Consider the following 20,358-nt stretch of genomic DNA (forward strand, 5'->3'; position numbering starts at 1 on the left):
TACCGACTACGATCGGCCGAGATCGCTCACCGCACGATCATACGCCCGTATCGGAGATGTTCACACCTAGAACAAAGAACGAGGTTCATTAATATGTTAATTGTTAACTAATTTAACATCTGTTTCTTTCGTGTTAAGATGGTACGAGTGTTGCACGATACTTAGATTACAATCTGTTGGTTTAATATTACAATCGCTTTGTTTAAATTTAAATGTAATTGGTAACAGACTTGATCTAGTTAAGTAGTGTATATTTTTAAAAATAATTTTGTAATGTTTCTTTACGTTTTAAATATCTTGCCAGCGGCACTAAGTAGAAACGAACTTTTAATGAGGTACATCACAGTCTATAATGTACTATGTAATGATAAGTACAAGTAAAATATTGTTATACCGTCAACCGCCTTATCTTATAAACGAAGAAAGATCTCAATAATTTTTATTTTTACTTCCAATAAGCCGACCTTACAAATCAATCTTGTAAGTCAGGAAAAGGTTTACCATTTCTGCCGGCGGTTCTCACAAAAGGTCAACGACCTTCTCAAAACCTTGTGTAGGTGTTTACTTAAGTAATGTGTTAGCTTTAATGAATAATTTCATAAATAACTTAATCAACTGTTATGTGAAAAACGAAGGTTAAAAGGTTCGTGACTGTTCGTCATTTTAATGGTGTCAAATCTTTATAATGTCAACTAGTAATTAAATAATGGAATGAAAACTATTCATCATGAAACTGACGTTTTATAGTTTTGAATTACCTAACATAAAATGTTATTGTCCATTAGGTAATGGCATATGTAGTTATTAATTTATAGGCTGAGATAGTTCAACAGTAAATACACAAAGATGCCAGAAATGTATAAAACATAAGGTAGTTCAGGTAGCGCTCACAAAATATTTCGACCAGAAACTACACGAAAAACAAGTCTCACTGTTTCACGTGAGTTACAAACATGAAAACCTTCACATGCGATAATATTTCAAAACGCAAAACCGACAAAACGGATTTGGGTGAAACGTGGTAAGGCTTCATAGGTATAATAGAACTTGCTAGTTCTAAACATTGCTAAGAATTTGTTATAGCGAAGCCGAGCCTCTCATCATCAACATCATCATCAGCCTTTTTATCGTTCCACTACTGGGAACAGGCTTCCTCTCATACGGAGAAGGATTGAGCGGTAATCACCACGCTTGCTCAATGCGGGTTGGTGATTTCAGACTTAATAGTCCACCTTTAATCAGCCATTGGTGTCCAAGAAATTAAAACTTAGAAAAGTTGCATTGGTACTTGCCCGACAAGGAATCGAAACCACACACCCTTACGCGAGAGGTTGGTTTTACCCACTAGGCAACCACGACCAGCCGAGTCTTTACCAATTCAATGTTAGACCACGTCATCCTTCATTGAATATCGATGCCCTGTCCTTGATCGAGAATCGGAGACTTCACACAAATTATAAACGACAGCGGCAACAGACAAAAGGAAACAAAATAATTAGATGAAGAAACTCCTAAACGAATTAGTCGTGGTAGATTTGAAAATCTGATTTCAAATCGATTTCAATTGTGGCTTTGGTGATTAGAGGGATACGGTTCTGTTTTTTTTACAATCTTGTTATAATATTTGCAATAGAATTGCGAAAATGAAAATGATGTTGGCGTGGTTGCAGTTTTTTAGAATGACGCAAGATATTAAACACCATTGTGGGAGAGTCTTCCTTTAAAACAGAACGGGAATTCTAATTCTAATGCTTATTTATAGTTACTTAGTAATGATATGGAAAGCCATTTTCTAAAATTGGATAAGACTATGAGCAAAAAACAGTTAAAATATTGTCTTCTATGAGGATAAATTCAGTTTGCATTTTCGACGTAAGGCAATTCAATGGATACCGTAATTAAAATTCCATCTGCGTTACATAGGTCGGTAATTTACCACGCGTGGAAAACAAAAAGTGGCCATCATAGTAACATATTAAGTGACGTCAGATTTCTTTACAAATTGGCCATCTTTGCAAACTTTACTAGCGAATAATAAACACATTTATTATTTTACGAGTTAATGAATACTGAAATATGAGAACAAAGTTATATTCACAGATTTACAGCAGTCTTTTGTCTTAAAATTTTGTCAATTTCAGCAATCATTTCTCAAGTGCCCAAATGAGTTATTTTCTTCACTTCAACGACAAAAGGTATATTCATATTGCTTTGTTGCTTTAACTAGCAAGAATATCGGCCGAACAAAGCCTTTCAGACAAAAAATGAGAGCAAAAGAAAAATGATTTAACGACGTATATCTGAGCTATTCTCTGGAGGCTTGCGGTCGATCTCACAATACAAAGCTCAATACTTACCAACTAAACAACTGCCAAGTTGTGTGTGCAATACCTAGGATACAATGTTACCACCATGTAGCAAGAACTAGAAGGTCTACTGCACTAAAGAACAGTTTTAAAAGAAGCTAAAGTATTTTCGAAAAACAGGGTTGGTTTGAGTTTCAAATCTTCTGTCGCATTTAGGGATGCAGAGTGCTTAAATGCAAGGAGGATCAGCTAATTTTACATAGGTTTATTTTCAACACTGAGGCAAAACTCGTAATTGCAGCAAAAAAGGCAAAACCTCAATTGTAACTGATATCCCTGTTTATCAAAAATATTTATGCCTTCGGATATTACAGCTCTGCTCAGTTTCAAGCATCTCCGTTACACAAAGAAACACAAGGCTAGCTTCTCAAACATCGTTGTTCCACGGGAAATAGGTAACGCAGACGAGTTTCTCAGGACCCTAAGCAAACGGGGAACTGTTTACCCATACTGTGTGTGCACGATGAAATGTATGAGGATACTCCATCACTTTCTCTGGGGACTGGAGAAGATTAGGTTTGCAGTCATTTGTACTGGGTTATATGAAGTTTATTCTTTGACAAATTGATTTTTATTGTAAATCAGCTTTATCTTCTTATTATTTCTGCCGTAGATAGTTACGTCTTCAATACGTTTTTTCTTTTCCTTTGCGGGCTCGTCTTCTTATAATATTGCTTTTTGTGGTGATTTTTGGTTATGTTTCGATATTATGAATCTGTTAGTAATCTAAAATAGTTCCGTTTTCTAACAAGCTCTATGATTCACGGCTGTGGTCATTGTGATCTCATATTAAATCAACTTGCAATCTAATTCGTCATTTGCGTTAAGAATTCTCCCACTCACTAATCAGTACCTCTCAAACATTTATGTATTGCTTTGTAGGAAACTGCTACATAAAAGTAGATAAGCGTTCTATTTTTCTACTTAAAAAATAGAATTTAAGAATCGCTAGGATGATGATACTAACGTTAATGTGTTTTAAATGTCTACGCGGATAGAAGCAGTAAATCGGATGATGACCGAAGCGGATAGAAGTCGTAAATGAAATTGGTAACCAGAATAGAGGTCTGACTTTGGCTTAGCATTTTGACTACCTTCTTTACCTATTTTGGCTCTTCATTACCTTCCGATACTGCGATCCTCCACCTTTCCAAAATACAGTTTCAAGTACCCAAAGGGCAGTAACTAACCAGTCACATTATATGAAGGCTTCAAATAAAGCCAGTAAGTTTTGTCAGTGTAATACTTACGTCATAGTGTAGGTGTACCTTCAGTAAATATTTGAACTTGTTGAAGTTCGTCCAGTATTTGTTTAACGCAACTGTCAGTTGTCTGCTGGGTTAAGGACGCACTGTGTTTCTTTATTAGGTGTTATATTGGTTTAGAGTTAGTAATTTTAATGTATTGTTACGAGTTTTAAAGGCTTGATACGACTAGCTGAGAATTGAAGAGATTGCACAGTTAGGAATATCTAAGTAAATTGAAGGAACCGTATATCCCACTTAGCATTCAACAATATTTTTTCGCTTCTTATTTATATTTGTCTAATGAACATGAACTAAGGATTCAAAACAATTTGGATTAATATGTTCGGTTGGATTAGTTTCTAAATATTACCGAAAAAAATAAAAATAAATAAGAGTACGTTGCAAAACAACATTTTGCCTCAGATCATCTCTAAATACAGGTATTTGATGCATGCTCAACCAAAAAGGTAACGAACAAAGAAAAACCTTGTCTGATATTACAAAACATACACTGACCATATTCGCCTAAGTCCTTCAAAAAGGTTTGTGTACTACAAAGTTTTTAACTATGTACCTATGGCACGCACATGTCATTAATAAGAAGCCCTTCCGTAATCGGCTAAAGGAGAACAAAAGAATTTCAATAAATCCTTGGAAGTACAGGTCATAAAATAGGTTAATCTTTGAGGAAAAAAGTAATATAATAAAAAATAATAAAAGAGGCCTGTATTCGAATTTTTCCTTTCTTTATAAACTGGTAAGATAGTAAAACAATGAATATAGCCCAAAGCCTATAGGAGTTCAATACCCGCTTTACCTTACCCAGTCTGTGCCGGCCATTATATAAAGGTCATCGTTCAATCTAGCTGGAGGGATCTTTCGCTATGTTCATCCAAAAGAAACAATAGCAAAATAAAGTATTCTTCACTAAGAGGATAAAGATTCGCTCTTTTTAGATGAACCTTTTGGAATCCATTGTCCATTGAAATCCTACTTTCAGCGGTGGGCCGCAATTGGCTGATATATTTAGCAACGATAATCAAACACTTGTGTTGTTGACTGTACACGATGGAAAACTCATTATCCTGCTGTTTTAATACCCAAGATGCATGTTATGTTTTAATCATATAAACAAATGACGTCATACTTGACTGGACCTCTGTGAAATTAATCTCGACGGAGAGTAGTGAATCAGCTACCTATGACTCATTTGTCTGATATCACGTATTTAGAGATTACCTACTGGTTATATTTATACAATCAGTTTAGTATCTAATTGTTTTGATTCAAGATATAAACAGAAGCTACTGGATTCCTGGCCTTTCACAAAACTGTACGTGCCAAATTGTAGATTTAAAACGTGGATTTGGCTTGGCCTCGTGAAGTTGAAGTTAAATTGCACTTGAACTGTTAGTTGACATTTAGATTTTGCGTAGCTTTCAAAATCACTAGAACAATTTTCATATTTTGACAAAAATATGCAAATGTTTCATAATCACGGAATGGTTGAAGGATGCGTCAATAATATTGGTACGGTAGACTGCACATCAGTTGTAACTGTCATGCACCTAACTCAATAGTAGGTAATAAGTACGATTTTCCTATAAAACTGTTACCACTGACCTGAAGTTGACTGTACCTACCCAATATTGAGAAAGGCCTGTGGTATATATGGTTGAGACTCTCGAGTTTTTGGAAGTAAGAACACACAAACCTCCAAAAAACATATGTACAGCGGTTACCCAATGATGACGCATTCTAATTAAATTATTAATTTCAAAAACATTATACCATAGGTACGTTATGAACTCCACATTAACATGAAGGGCTGTCTGACGAAAATTACTGCCTAAAATTATAGAACATTATAGTACCAACTAATTAAGCTAGGGACCAGCAGACGTGTTCCACCGGTGTTTGATCAAGATATTACTTCTGTACATTTAAAGTTAAACTACCCGGAGCTACGTCAGAAACTTAATTATTTACTATCCCACGGGAACCTAGCGAGAATTCCTCGTAGAAATTTCGAGATTAATTAGGTACAACACGTTGATAATTAAGTAATGTTTTTTCTTTGCAAAAGAAAAAGATAAAATAGAAATGTCATCAAGGTCTGCAAAGCGCGATAATAAATCTAAATGAATTCGCGCCCGGTCGTGGCGGATGTTTTGTGAAGCTGTTCTTTTCTATCTTTTTCGTTTCTTTGCATTTATGAGGCTTTAAAAATGTTGTTTACAATATTAGATTTAACTTCGGGACATGATAAACAATGATTTGGAATTTTTACCAGAACCGTATACAGAAAGTTCCACTCTTAACATTTATCGAATGATTATAACCTCTAATTATTACTCATCATTTAAATCACAGCCAATAATTACTTAGCTACAAGGTCGAAAAACATTCAATTCTATCTGGTTCCGTCATCCATTTTCAATAGAAGATCGAAAATAATTTTCCATTTCTTTGGTAGATCAAGTGTAATTATCGCTCGGGAATAACCTACTAACTACAACGATGATTTTGAAGTAACTTTTGTGTTATCATGAAGTATTTCATTAGTACAGGTTATACATAAACCGCAACTTGATCATCTTGTACCTATCTATTCGCTACAGTACTCTTGTGCTTCTGTAATTTATGTTTCCCGTGACGTCACAAAAACCTTCTTGCGTCGATTTCTCCTACCTATAAGATACCACAAAGTCTATGACTCATTGACCAATAAAAACTTACAAACCGGAGTTTCCGAGCAACGTCATCAACACATCACCCTTAGGGTACGCCTTAAACACGCAATGTTTGTAGGTACACAGATTTCATAGAAACGCTCACGGAAATTCATTGATGATAATTGGACACATTAAATAACAATAAATAAATAATAAAAATGTTTATTCTCTCATCACAAACATTAATTGTCTTGTGTCAAAGCAAAAGCCAAATAATATTAGCAAATTAACAATGCACATGATGATGATGATGATGAAAACAGACGTGGATATTGGGAATACTCACGAATAACTATTTAAAGACGATATTGACAAAGTATTTCTGAACTAAGTAATAGTTCGGCCTAACATGGATATTGCTTTTGATATAAATTAATTAATTCCTATCCATCTAAGATTCTAAGACAAAATATCAGCATGTTTGACCCAACCGACACTTAAGAGAAGGTTACACAAATTCCATACATTAATGTCTTATCGCAAATTCTAGCTTCGGCCAACACTATTTCAGACTAGTTGTGGACGTTAATCTTCAAGATACACTTTCAATGGGCCATAAAACTGAAAGTATCGACCTTCGACCAATTTGTAACTTATTGCTACTGGGACAGTCAATTGCAGGCTATATTTGAACTGAGTTATTAGGTAGCTGTGATTAAATGTATTTTTTTTCCAACCTTATCGAGTAAAATATCTGGTGGATTTAAATTATTAGTTGAAAATTGAATGACGTCGTTTTAATGGCGCCGCGATTAATGGTAGATAAAAAATTAATCATAGTACTTATGCAAGTCAATTATGTAATTTCATTAATTTGTTTGCGGCAAGATAATTTGAAGTGAATTAATGATTAATTTCATAAATCATTTATAAGCAGTACACAAACAACTGTTTTGAATTGGACATACAGATAATAAGACAGCTCCAAGTTTTTACCAGTGAAAAGGAATATTTTCTCAAAAGATTACACAAGTATTGGAACTTTCAAATCCTCATCCCTCTTTCATGAGAGCAACGAGCCCAAAAAGATATTTGAATTTTATATGAACGCTTCCGAAGATTACTCCAAGTTTTTTTAGCATAAAGAGATAGGTTCGTACTTACAAAATTTGAGGAAGGTGTCCTTAATTTTGGGATTTGCATATCGAATTCCGAAGTTTTTTATAGTGTTTGAAACTGCTTTAATTTTGGGCTAGGATCTCGCATTTTCCTTTTTTGCCTATGAGTGGAATATAAGAAAAATACTTCATGTGATATCTTGACATGTTTACTAGATTAAAGGGACTGAAGAATATGCGATTATTATGAGCTATGTTACGAGTCTTGTGAACAATACAGAAGCTAGTTCTGTTTATTTTCGTATACCCCTCAAAATCATTGCACCATAGTTGCTGAAGAGCAAAAACGTGACATCCTTAAACATTAGATAAAAAATCTGAAAGGATTTGATTCAGGATGACATGTATAATAACTGCAAGCAAATAGGCAACTTATATAAATAAATATTTATAAACTAGCTTCTGCCCGCGACTTCGTACGCGGATCCTGTCCCTTATGCCAGCGACTACGGGGTCAGCAAAATCAAAGATCTGAATAGTCTGATATTGAATTTTAAGGGACCGAAGAGAAACGTTCTATATACTTAATTTTTGTACTTTAACAGCAAAAGCACAGCAGATTAAACAAAACGCTGAGAACTGAACCGCAATAGACGTGACCATAGGGATAAAAGTAGTGATTCTAATTAGTCCGCATTTGTGTGTGGCAAAAATATTACACAAGTATTATTACGTAAAAAAACATTAAATAGATGTCAAAGTCGTGGTGACTTAGTGAAAGTCGTGGTGGTTTAGTGGGTAGAGAACCAATCTCTCAAGTATGAGCTGAAGGGTGAGGATACCTCGGTGGACTTTAAACGCAGATTTCGCGCTCCCTGTGCTTACCATGAGGCACCTACCCTCCGAGCAGGGCTACTAATCCTGTTCTAGCGACTCCACTCTGGACGGCCAAGCCAAACCAGAGGCGTGAGAGCTACCCCCGTCATGGTTCTAGCTGGGCTCCTGGAGTTCCACATCAGGTGTAGGTGTGGTTCAATTTTTATAAGTCAACAGAGAGTGCTTATCAGATTGAACAACTTTTTCTAAAACGTCATACCTCTATATGCTATAGTCTAGCTGGGCCCCTGGAGTTCCACATCAGGTGTTTTAGATCTTCAATTTGTGTAAGTCAATAGAAAGTGCTTATCAAATTGAACAACTTTTGCTAAAACGTCATACCTGTATATGGTATAGAGAAGCTGGGCTCTTGGGGTTCCACATCAGGTGTTCCAGATCTTAAAATTTATTATCTCAGCTGAAAATGCTCATCACATGAAACAATTTTTGTCATGGCACCATTTTTGTATCTCTTATAGTTTTGTTGGTCTGTTGGAGTTCTGCATCAGGTCTTCAAGTTTCGAAGATAAATTATAGCCTATATGTTGACCAGGCTTAATACTGATACAACAAAGAAAAAATCATTGAAATCCGTTCAGTAGTTCGGAAGATTAGCGTGTACAAATCTAAGAAGATGTATACAAACTTTCATCCCCTATTTTATCCCCTTAGGGATGGAATTTATCAAAATCCTTTCTTAAGAGTTGCCTACGCCATAGTAGCTTTATGCATGCAAAGTCTCAGTCCGATCGGTTTAAAATTGACAAAGTTTCATACAAACTTTCATCCCCTATTTTATCCCCTTGGGGGTAGAATTGATCAAAATCCTTTCTTAGCGGATGCCTACGTCATAACATCTACCTGCATGCCAAATTTCAGCCCGATCCGTCCAGTGGTTTCAGCTGTGCGTTGATAGATCACTATGTCAGTCAGTCAGTCAGTCAGTCACCTTTGAGTTTTATATATTTAGAAGTCTCTCGAAATAGACACCCAAGACGATAAAATATAGAATCTAGATAAGTTCTAGTCACACAGGATACGGATAACATAGACAGGAAACACGGCCAGGCAGGATGTTAGTCCACATTCTAGTTTTAACTGCGGACGTTGAAAAACATGTATTTGCGACAGTTTGGATATTAAATAACGACAATAATTACGGAATAATAAGATAACTATTAATCTATTTTAGACAGACTGATTATATTATGATTAATAATTAGCTTCAGCATGACAGAATATTTGGGACATAAATATGATCCAATTATATCATTAAATGATAGGCTATTCAATTTTAACATCAAATGATTTCGCTTTCATGACAAATAATAGTTGACCCTAAGTACAGAGCGCTCGATTTTTCCAGTCGAATAGGTTTGCCCTTTACATCTTTTTTGCCCACAAAAGGCTCCTAACTCGTAATGGTGTTCCGGTTTCCACAATAGAAAGATTTAACGTAATCGCATTTTCTATAAACGGTTCCGTTTCTTTATTCATGGAGTACCTCGCTTTGTCTCAAAATATATTTAACAAAATATAATAAAAATAGATTTTGTTTGAATTTAGTATTGAACATCGGAAAGTATGATAAATTGTCTTTGAAAAAATATTCGTCCATTTTCGAATCCATGTGGGATTTAGAAGACATGCCGTATAATTTTACTTTCTCTGAGACAATTATTTCGAAAGTCGAAGTTTGTTGTGTCCTACAATGTTATTCTCAATACCATGATCTACTTTGGCCCTTCGTCCACATGCCTTCGACCGAATGACCTTGATGTGAAACTCAAACATTCTGATCAACGTAAATGCTGCAATAGCATTGTTACAGTTAGGTTCGAGTCCACAGTGTGTGGTCACGACTGCTCCTATTGCAACCAGCTATCGCATGACAGCACAACTACAATAACTGGCTTGACGAGAACAACCAACTTTTCATTTTACCCATCGACTATATTGCTACAGGATTTTCAACTCTATTTTGCTCCTATTACAGGTTGTTTGAGTCAATTTTGTGTGAAACCATAAGTTGGCGAAGGAAGTTACTCCGTAGCAGTTCAGGGAGCGGTGTCTATGACAGCTTCAAGAACATCCATTGTATTAAAACATAATGGTCGGTTATTTTCGACATGATTGTTAATGAGTATGTAGCTGTCGTAAACTGTGTAATAGGCGAATGGCGCATACAGTATATCTTGGAATGCGGCAAAAACTACAATAAACTCAAATCTACAAGAAATAAATTTGAATATATTTAATTAGACACAGTTGACATTTGCATTTGAAGTAACGCCGCCGCGGTATGTCAAGATACACTGGGCACTCTGTATTATTTTAAATGGCCAGTACGCCCATGCCGATTTTATGAATAGCCATTTATTTTGGTACAATTATTACGGTTAGCACAAATTGTTGAAACAATAGGGCTATTGTAACAAAAGTACAGTTAATACTGTTTTCAATGTTTTTTGAATAAAAATGCCTGTTTTCATTGTTTTTATGTCTAAGATTGACATACATTTTTACTGCCATAGGACTTCATTGTATATTTTTGATTTGCCTCAGGTCAACATATCATTATAAATAGCTGACTGGATTTCACTTCTTCATCACCGAGGTCTTAGTTTTTCCATTTATGATGCCTTTATCATAAGCAAAATCTTTCTCTTCTATCTATAACAAAAGCAGCAAAAAATATGCTAACTAAGGCACGATTTGTTTACACAAACGCCCACGGGTGTGCCGCGATGACACACAATGATGCAACTGGCGAGATTGGCGGGCACGTCACGAACTTTACTGTTAGGACTAAATTAGGTTTTTATATCGACAGGTTTTTGCTAAAACTCCGCATTCAACTCGTGTTCAAACGTGACTGGAATTTGTAATGTTAAAGAACCACCTCTTTTTGTAGTTCCTCTGAGTCATTGAAAGAAGTTGTTGTTGTTGTGAGGATTAGATGATTGGGATGAGATTCTAAGAATGTATCAATTGATTCAGCATTACCTAGTATGTATTAAGTACTGTCAAGTCAGCATTTGTCTTGTAGATGCTCAATTCATATGTAAGCTTGAGCAAGATGCATCTAGACACACGGCAGTGTGTCCGCCAAGTTCGAGCAAAAAAGGCGACACACCGGCCGTGGGTTATATTACACGAACCATTTCGGGCCAAATTCGACCCCCCTGTAACTCAAAATCTATTTTATTTACGCATATCAAATTTCTAGTATCTGTTGAGACCCCCTCACTTATCTAAAATACAAAATTTCATTAATATACCTATTGTAGGTCTTGAGATACTGACGTCAGAAAATCGCTATTTTTACTATACACTGATTCACTTATTCACTGATTCACTGATTCACTGATTCACTGATTCACTGACTCACTCATCAAAAACCTAGACCACTTCCAATGGTCGTATTGACTTGAAATTTGGCATGGAGGTAGGTCTTTATGTCAAGGTAAAGGAAAAAATCTGAAAATGGCCAAGTGTGAGTCGGTTTCAAAATAATGAAGGTGTTTTATACCCGGTGTAAATTTATACCCCTAAGGAACTAAAACGAACTAAATTTATCTATATTTATATAATATATCTTCGAATGGTACAAAGGTTTGTATTTAGTCAAAGTAAAGTAAAAATCTGAAAACGGCCAAGTGTGAATCACTTTCGAAAATAACGAATGTGTAACTTTGATCCACGAACATAATATATGATAACATGTCATGTCAGTCAGTTGGTAAATCTAGTCATAGTTAATCTAGTTCATTTCTTTGTAAGAAACATAGTGCATATTAAAAAAATCTAAAAGATAGTATAAATGAGACATTTCTTTAACTAACTTCATCATAAGAAAAAAATAAAATAAACAACCTTACAAAAATAAATGAAATCCCACCCAAAACAAAAATGTGAAAGACTGCCAAGTTCGATAATATGGGAATGCTTCGCCTATAAAAGAAGTGAGATCTGAATAAGTACCAAGTTCCATACACAAACACATACCTCAGTTAAAAATAGTTACTTTTTAATGATGATTACTTGGCAAGTTTTAATAGAAAATTAAATACTTGATTCATTGCGTTTAGTAGGTTTATAACAAGGTGTATGAAAACTTGCCAAGTAACATCATTAAAAAGTAACTATTTTTAACTGAGGTATGTGTTTGTGTATGGAACTTGGTACTTATTCAGATCTCACTTCTTTTATAGGCGAAGCATTCCCATATTATCGAACTTGGCAGTCTTTCACATTTTTGTTTTGGGTGGGATATCAATTACAGATCTTGCAATAGAGAGACTGTAACAAATGCAAATGAAATATTCAAATCATATTTGATGCGAAATCTATGCCACTTAAGCAAAGGCAGTATACAATGCTATCAAAATTGCTTTAATTACAATTTCTCAATTGAAAGTTGTTCAGCTTTCGGTACTTCAACACGAAACATATTGCCCTCTTTTTACGTCAAAGTGGAGTAACAACAAACGATAGTAAGATAGAGAGTTCGCGTGTCTCCTACCAATTGATCCGTGTAGCGTGCAGACAAATATAAAATGTTTGGAGACAGCCGTGCGTGGTATCGACCCTGGTCGTACGGAGAACGTAGTATGTGCGTCAGGAGTCAGTGTACCTACGACATCCAGTGTACTCACATATTCATTTGGAAACCATGATTTATTTACGAGACAGATAGAACCAACAACACAAATCTTAGGTCTGTCAGCAAAAGACAATCGTAATAGAAAAAATGAATGAATTGAAAAAATCTCAGCAGAACTTGTGTTTTATTTTAAGCGAGCCAGTCTTTATGCAGAAATATTTAGACCTGCATCTCTAATAAAGCAGATAAATTACGAAGCTTTATATAACTGTTACTACTTTTTTGATACAACACCATTCACATTTGTCGATGCAAAATGACCATGTTTATGAACCCCTTCACTTGTGCCAAATAGTCTAGCTTAAGATCAATATTAAAACGAGTGGGGTTTCCAAGCCGGTGCATATTGCCAAAGTTGTTTACATTTAAATTGATATGATTAACTATCAGAAATTGTCGTGCTGTGTAGGCGTCGAGTTTGCATTTCCGTTCTACTGAGATCCAGTTTCCATATCCTTGTGTTGATGGAAAGTCGAGTGTATTTCTGTCTTCATGAGAAGTTTGTATGTGTGTTCGTACAACATATCGACACTGCAGTTAAGTATGTGATTCACATATGGTTTTGGCATGAACACTGTTAAGAAAATAATAAACTAATTTGCAATATGTAGCTTCTTTTAATATTGAGAGTTGACAAACTGATGACCTTGTCACCGTTTAAACAACCGTTTCATATTTTGCTAATTGCATGAATTCAGCTACCAAATTATGAAATATTCACCAAATATAACCTCATTAATACCGTTTAAAAGGTCCAACTAAATAATTCAGATCCATCATTTCCCGCCTCCCAATTTGGTGAGAGCGAAGTAATTAGGGCTCCATTTTTTCTGGTGCCACATTAATTAAAGCTGTGTCAACGAGCAAAGTTCTTTAAGCTAGTGCAAAGGACTTGGGAAAACCTCTTATTAAATGTCTGACCTAGATTTGTCGAACGAAGTCACCCCTCAAAGCAGTATGTTGAAATTTCGAAGCCAGGTGAGTGTGAACGAAGGTGCTCTCGACCCAAAATCAATTTGAACTGAAGACTTTAAATTATTTGGAGGAGTTTCAGTTCGGAGTGCTTCAGAAAAAGCAATTAATTATTAAAGCTTTTGAGTTGATAGGTATCGTATGTACTGAAATGGCGTCTCATTTACTCAGTATATCCTTTACGCACGTGTAATTTTGTACAGTTCAAAGGCAAGTCTAGTAGCGTATCGAGCAATCAAATGATAAGAATCTCTCATCAGCTTAGCAATCTAGACTGGAGTCAGTGTCTTTCTTTTTCGTTGTTAGATTGTGCCTTTCAAGTTTTCTCATACCTTTCTCCTCAATAAATCCAGGAGTATGCAGAAGCATTTTATTCTGGTGTACCATTAATTAAACTCGGTATTCACCGCAAAGGCCCCGTGCAAATTACTTCACATTTCATACTCGCTGACCTACATCGTCAAATGCTTTCTATGAATCTAAGCTGTGTGAACGACTTAGTTCTTAATACTTATTAACAGAAACAGGAAGCCGTACATGAGACTCTTATGTCACTCATGTTTAGGTAATAACTGGTTAGATATTTTTATTTTTACTTCAATAAATATTTGCATACGGGGTGTTCCAAATATATGCCTTTCATATTATTGGCAACAGCATGGATACCTCGATCAGTACAATTGGTCTAAAGTAGATAACAAGATTTAACGGTACCAGAAACTGGACACAGCATATTACAAAATAATGTGAGAACAAAATTATATAGTCGAAACCAAATCTCGAAGACAGCTCAAACATAAATTACTTCAACCATAACGTTAATTACTACATCTGCTAAACGCCATCTTAAATCAAAATTAATAATAGCAAGTTTTTTTACCATCAAAGTGAGTTGAGGTAATATTTCTGCTCCGTCAAACACTAATTTGATTGATCACCTGCTAAACCAGCATTGTGTTGTTATTAATGGAGAAATGGTATCTACAAAGATCTCAGGTGTTTTTAGTGTAAAACAGATTGCTCTGTTAGAATTTCGTGTTAAAGAAGTAAAGAATTGTGATAAAGAAAAGATAGATTGAAAAACTTCTGACGGTTTTGCCTATTAAATAAAAGATTTTTCCAAGCGTCACGTCTGTTGGGTCCTAGGGTTTGTTTCAGCCTCAAATAATCCTGACAAACATTGAACTTAATATGGTGGCTCGTATGTTTAACAGGCTATACAAATAGACCACCAATACCGATTGAGATAAATTCCGCGTTAATGTTGATAGAAAACAGTTATACAGTAAACTACACACAGTAACTTTTATGTTATTTAGGTTTAAAACAAACAACGATAGCATAAACGCCAACCAACATGGTCAAAGAAAGCATAGACAAAGTAATACCGAACAACAAATAATCCTTTTCCCTAATTTGGTGGTTCAGGAATGCCCAGAACTACAGAAAGTAATTTCAAATTCCAAGTAGAATCATTCATTCCAAAACAGCAAAATTCAAGTGAATTGTGTCTAAAATACACTTGATTCTGTATGCTGATAACATTCAAGGTCGATAAATACGCGTGTCTAAAAATAAATAATTCATGGAGGATTACCTGACCCCAGTCAAGGTCACCGCGCGTTGGTAGGTACTTACATTAAGCTTGGTATAAGGTCAGCTTGTGAAGACAAAGTCGATTAGTCCACGATTGTGGTCGAAGAAGAGGTCAGATGACTCCAAAAGTTATTTTGTTAATCTATCAACATTTTGCCTCAAGGAAATATTTCGCGGAATTTTACGTTCTTTATATTATATCCTTACATTGTTTACGGAAGGAAGTCCATCCATCCTGAACATGAACAAACGTGGCGTACCTATAGGTTATAAAGTCGACCAATTCCTTAAAGGTGGAATATGTAACCTATAGCGTATGGATACCTTCTTCATTTGCTCTCTTTGACTTTCCTCAGAAAGGATGGTCTTCTGTAACACTAAAACAAATCTATTGTGTGTAAATATTTACAACAATAACAAAATATACGATCCTTTCCTCTTCCGTATTACTGCTTGTTAAAGAAAACGTAACAGGACTAAATAAATAAAACATAGAAGTATCTTGGCTTGTTCCATGCTTGTTTTCTATGGCAATAACCCTAGCGTGTTTCGAGGAATACTCCTGGGATAGCACACCTCGTTCTAAGGCAATAGCATCTTTAATATTTTCGTGAGCCTCACTTCTCCTACTGATTTTCTACCGATATGTATCATTTTGTAGGTTATATTGTTAAAAGAACATGTTCTTAGGGTACGGTGACATAAAAGTTCCACGCCCTCGTTTTAGTGTTAGATCAATCTGGTACAAATAAACTTCTTGCATTAAGGCATTGACCAGGAACATTTATAAGCATTGTGGCATATTGTCTGTGAGTTTTATGTGGATTTATTTGTTATTGAGGATTAAAAACCCCGGATTCAATAAAACCATTTTCCCCAACTACTTCCGTACCTCCTGAACTACTGCACTAACTATATTTGCTACAGCTACACAGTACACTAAGCCATATTTTGCGTGTTTCCCTATAACAATAAAAGCGACACTGGAGAACGTTACACAAACGTTATAAACGCGCAGCGATCACGCAACGTCATCGTCGGCTGTTACAAAACGCTCGTGTGAAGCGCAGTTTCGGTTTCAAACAAATATTGACACTGTATGTGAAATATTTTGTGTTTGAACTACTATTTTTGATGTGAAGCATATTTTTGGTAATATTTGAATGAATGGGTTCTTTTTTGGTTGCTTTTATTTATTTTTTTTATAGCTAGTGTATATTCTGTTGTATTTTATATTTCTGTATTTACTAAAGCTATATTAGCAACATTGACCTTTAAGATTAAGGATTTACATACTACAACAGAAGTTTTTGCTCAAGAAACATTAAACATTGCGAATGAAGCTACTAAGCCAATGTTTGATGATAAATAAAAACGTGTGAACTATCGTTTTAAGTGAATTTGCATTGCTAATCTCCAAGGAGCGTCGTTAAGACGTCGTGTGGCGATAACTGCATTTACGTACAGTTAGTTTTAATTGAGCTTGATTTGATCGCGTGAATATTGTTGACCATGCATTCAAAGTGCTAATTGAATATTATGTTGGATATATTTGTCATATGGCTGGATTCTGAGAACTTCTTCCAGGAGTTTATGTTTTCATTTGTAAAGGAAAAATAGATAAACCACCAGTTAAGGTACTTTGAGACTTTTGTTGATTTAACTAAGTTTGACTATAGCCAGTTTTTACCTCATTTATGTTTCTTCAAAAAACATTTAAATTAAATATTTAAGACTGAGTGTTATTTTCTCACACGAGCCTAAACAAACCAGGGATCCTGTTACAGCCCAAGCCAGATTTCTACACTGTACAATTTATTTGACCGCGGGATCAACGCTATTCAAAGGTCACAAGGGACAGCAACGAGAAGTTTTATAACCAAGCCATTGGAAAGCGAACCGAAAGACATATTCTTTGAACGAACCGTGTTGAATCTAAGGCTTAGGTCACATCTAGTGCGCAACGAGAGATAGCAACAACAATAAATGGTACCCAGCAAGAACAGACAAACTTGTAGAAAAGAAGGAGTAAGAAGGAGTAAAATGATAGTATTTGACTTGCCACAGACACGAGGCGATACAGAAAAAAAAAATGAGAATGCAAGAATGGACACTAGATATGCCATGCCTATGTCCATCTACAAAAGTGTATGAAAGAATGATTTTTCTCAACTAAGCTATGTTCGGCACACTCAATGCCTGCAGATATGTACAAACCCTAACACAGTAACGGGAGTCCCCGTAGACCGATTCAAGCGCTCTGTATTGAAGCGAGAATTCAGGGAGCCCTTTTAAAACTTTCTTACATTGTGCAGAGGAATATAGCTCTTATCGAATTGCAAATTTGCTTGTTGTGAAGTCTCTTCTCGTTTGAATGCTAACTTTGGGGCGATCAAATCGAACTTATGCGAATATATTCCTTTACACGAAAGTGTATCTAAACAAAACATTTTATTGTGATTGTTGACGTTAAAAGAAGATTACATTACCTTAAATCTACAATCTTAAGATAGTGCGTAGTAGCAGTAAGTACTTGATACAGGAAAATATATTATTATTCAATTTATTTAATTGTACAGTACAGTTTCCTGATAATAAAAGGGAAAGTACATTTACCAAGGAAGGAAAATTATACTAATTAGGTTTTAAAACAAATACATCCTGTAATAAAATTAACGCTACGATTAATAGGGTAATAAATAATGGATGTTGTACCCACGCTTATAATTATCGCACCATATAATTCTTTAAGTTGCCATATCAATGCACCACTTATGACTATTAAGATAATTGAAGGCATTTATGTAAGTAATGGCAATTATGATGATGATATGTGTGCTACGAGTGTGATTGATAAAGAGGTACTTAAGGAAGGCTGTCATATGCAACATAACGGAACTGTTCCACCAAGTAAATTAAATAAGACGAAGATAGATATTGTTAAGACTGAAAATTCTAAAGATTTTGTGGTCTAAGAATAGTGTGGAAACTACACAGAATATGAAGACAGTTAAACTTAAGACATGTTTATATACCTACGCTATTTGAGATGTTCCGAGTTTACCATCACTCAAAGTATCTTTATCTTTGGAAGCACCAACAGTCAGTCACACCACAGAAAAGATATGATACTGACCTGGTCACGTCTCAGAGTAATTGTACCTTAGAAGTTGTATAATCACAGATACAGACCAACAAACCTATTTTGGACCTATAAAAATTATTTGTTTCGGAATGATAGAAAATTATAGGCTTGAAACATCCAACTGTAAGTTCATTAGTTGCCACAAAGAAGAATTTGTTTTCTGTGAAATACTATATCATAATCTAGCTTTACCATTAGTTAATACTATTAGACTGTCTGACCTTAATGACTGGGTGTCCCACTTTTCAATCTTAAAGTTTTTTATTTCTAAATTGCGGCACAAATGTCTTAGTGGTGTCACAACTTTGTTACCGAAGTCATTAATTTTTAATTACACTTCATAACTATCAAGTTTCTCCAGGTTACAGTAGCGGACATAAAAATCGTTCATGAAAAAAGGAAATATGTAATCTTAGGTCCCCCTTGAAGCGGAGAATTCAATGACTAATAACCAACTACAGCGAAGAGGTGTAAAAAAAAACAAATAAGAAGGTTTTAAAAAACCTGCAAACAGGTACAAGGTTATTTAACTTTTACCTGTACAGATAACAATAGTTGACATTGAGTCAACAGACGTTATCGAAGGAAATTGTTAGTCCCACCCTTGAATTTAAGGTATTATTCGGAAGACAATTATGTAATATAAAGGCGTAATCTATTTAATAAACACAGATATACAGACTGCTAAAGACCTGTTTGTCCGTTAGTATGTAATAATATTTGAACTTGGATCTAGAATATTTAAGGATTTTTTTGGACTGTTTCCAAACGCTTTCTATAACACTAACTTTCATTTCAAGAACCGCAAAGGCGAGAAGACGAAGAAGATTTCAGGAGCCAATTAACAAAAGAAATACGAGGGACGATTGATACAATGCGGAATTCAAACCACGAGAGATTGGAACCACGGGACAACGCCAGTCTATACGTCATCTGACCTCTAAGAATTATAACTAGGAATAGAACTGACCTAGTTGGGAAAGGATATTATACTGCGGTCAGTGATGCGAAACTAACACTACATATATCTAGACTGGCCGATCTAGTTGCCAAGAGATATGACTTAAGACATTTGCTTCCGATATAAATTACGTAAAAGAAATGTAACGACAGATTTAACGGTTTATTGTATGATGAAAAAAATAAATAAGGAATTGAAAATATGTCAAGGTGGGTTGCCCCATGTAACTATAACGCTAGCCAAATTATAATCAGCCGTCAAATTGCCGCCAATTGGTCACATCAGAGATTGAACAGCTGGTTATTGTGTAGTGATCGTCATTATATGGTGCAACGTGCAACCCACCAAAAGAATTTAAATTCCATACCTCAAAGTCAAAATATTAACTTAAAAATTCAAGAGCAATAAACCGTTTTAATGAAATTCCCAAATTCTTTTGGACTTTTTGCAAACAAGACTTAAAAATATATCGTTTTCGAACTTATAAATTCAATGAACCCTATTAATGTCATTGACATCGCGAATTCAATGAGGAGTTCATTGAACCATGCGTAGGAGTGGCTGAAATCTATCGTGTACATTTCGTTCGGTAATTAGTTCTTTATTTAAAGTGGTACGGTTATGTCAATTTGTTAGTTCACAGTAGGAAGTGTCAGCAGTGGAGCAATGTTCCACTTTGTATCACTTTGCACTATTTACACGAATCTATTGGCACCGGTTGTTAAACGAGTCACGT

The 20,358-nt window shown here is 35.2% G+C and overlaps 1 protein-coding gene across 3 annotated transcripts in view; it reads right to left on the reverse strand.

The window, feature by feature from the left end:
* LOC110372935 (uncharacterized) overlaps positions 1-20,358 on the reverse strand; it is a 113,430-nt gene that overhangs the window by 36,805 nt on the left and 56,267 nt on the right. For all 3 annotated transcript variants that reach the window (XM_064043687.1, XM_064043686.1, XM_021329971.3), the window contains one exon: positions 4-66. The gene's annotated coding sequence lies outside the window, so the exon portion shown is untranslated. The remainder of the gene's footprint in view (positions 1-3; positions 67-20,358) is intronic.

This window comes from Helicoverpa armigera, chromosome 3, assembly GCF_030705265.1.
Source record: "Helicoverpa armigera isolate CAAS_96S chromosome 3, ASM3070526v1, whole genome shotgun sequence".
Lineage (NCBI taxonomy): Eukaryota > Metazoa > Arthropoda > Insecta > Lepidoptera > Noctuidae > Helicoverpa > Helicoverpa armigera.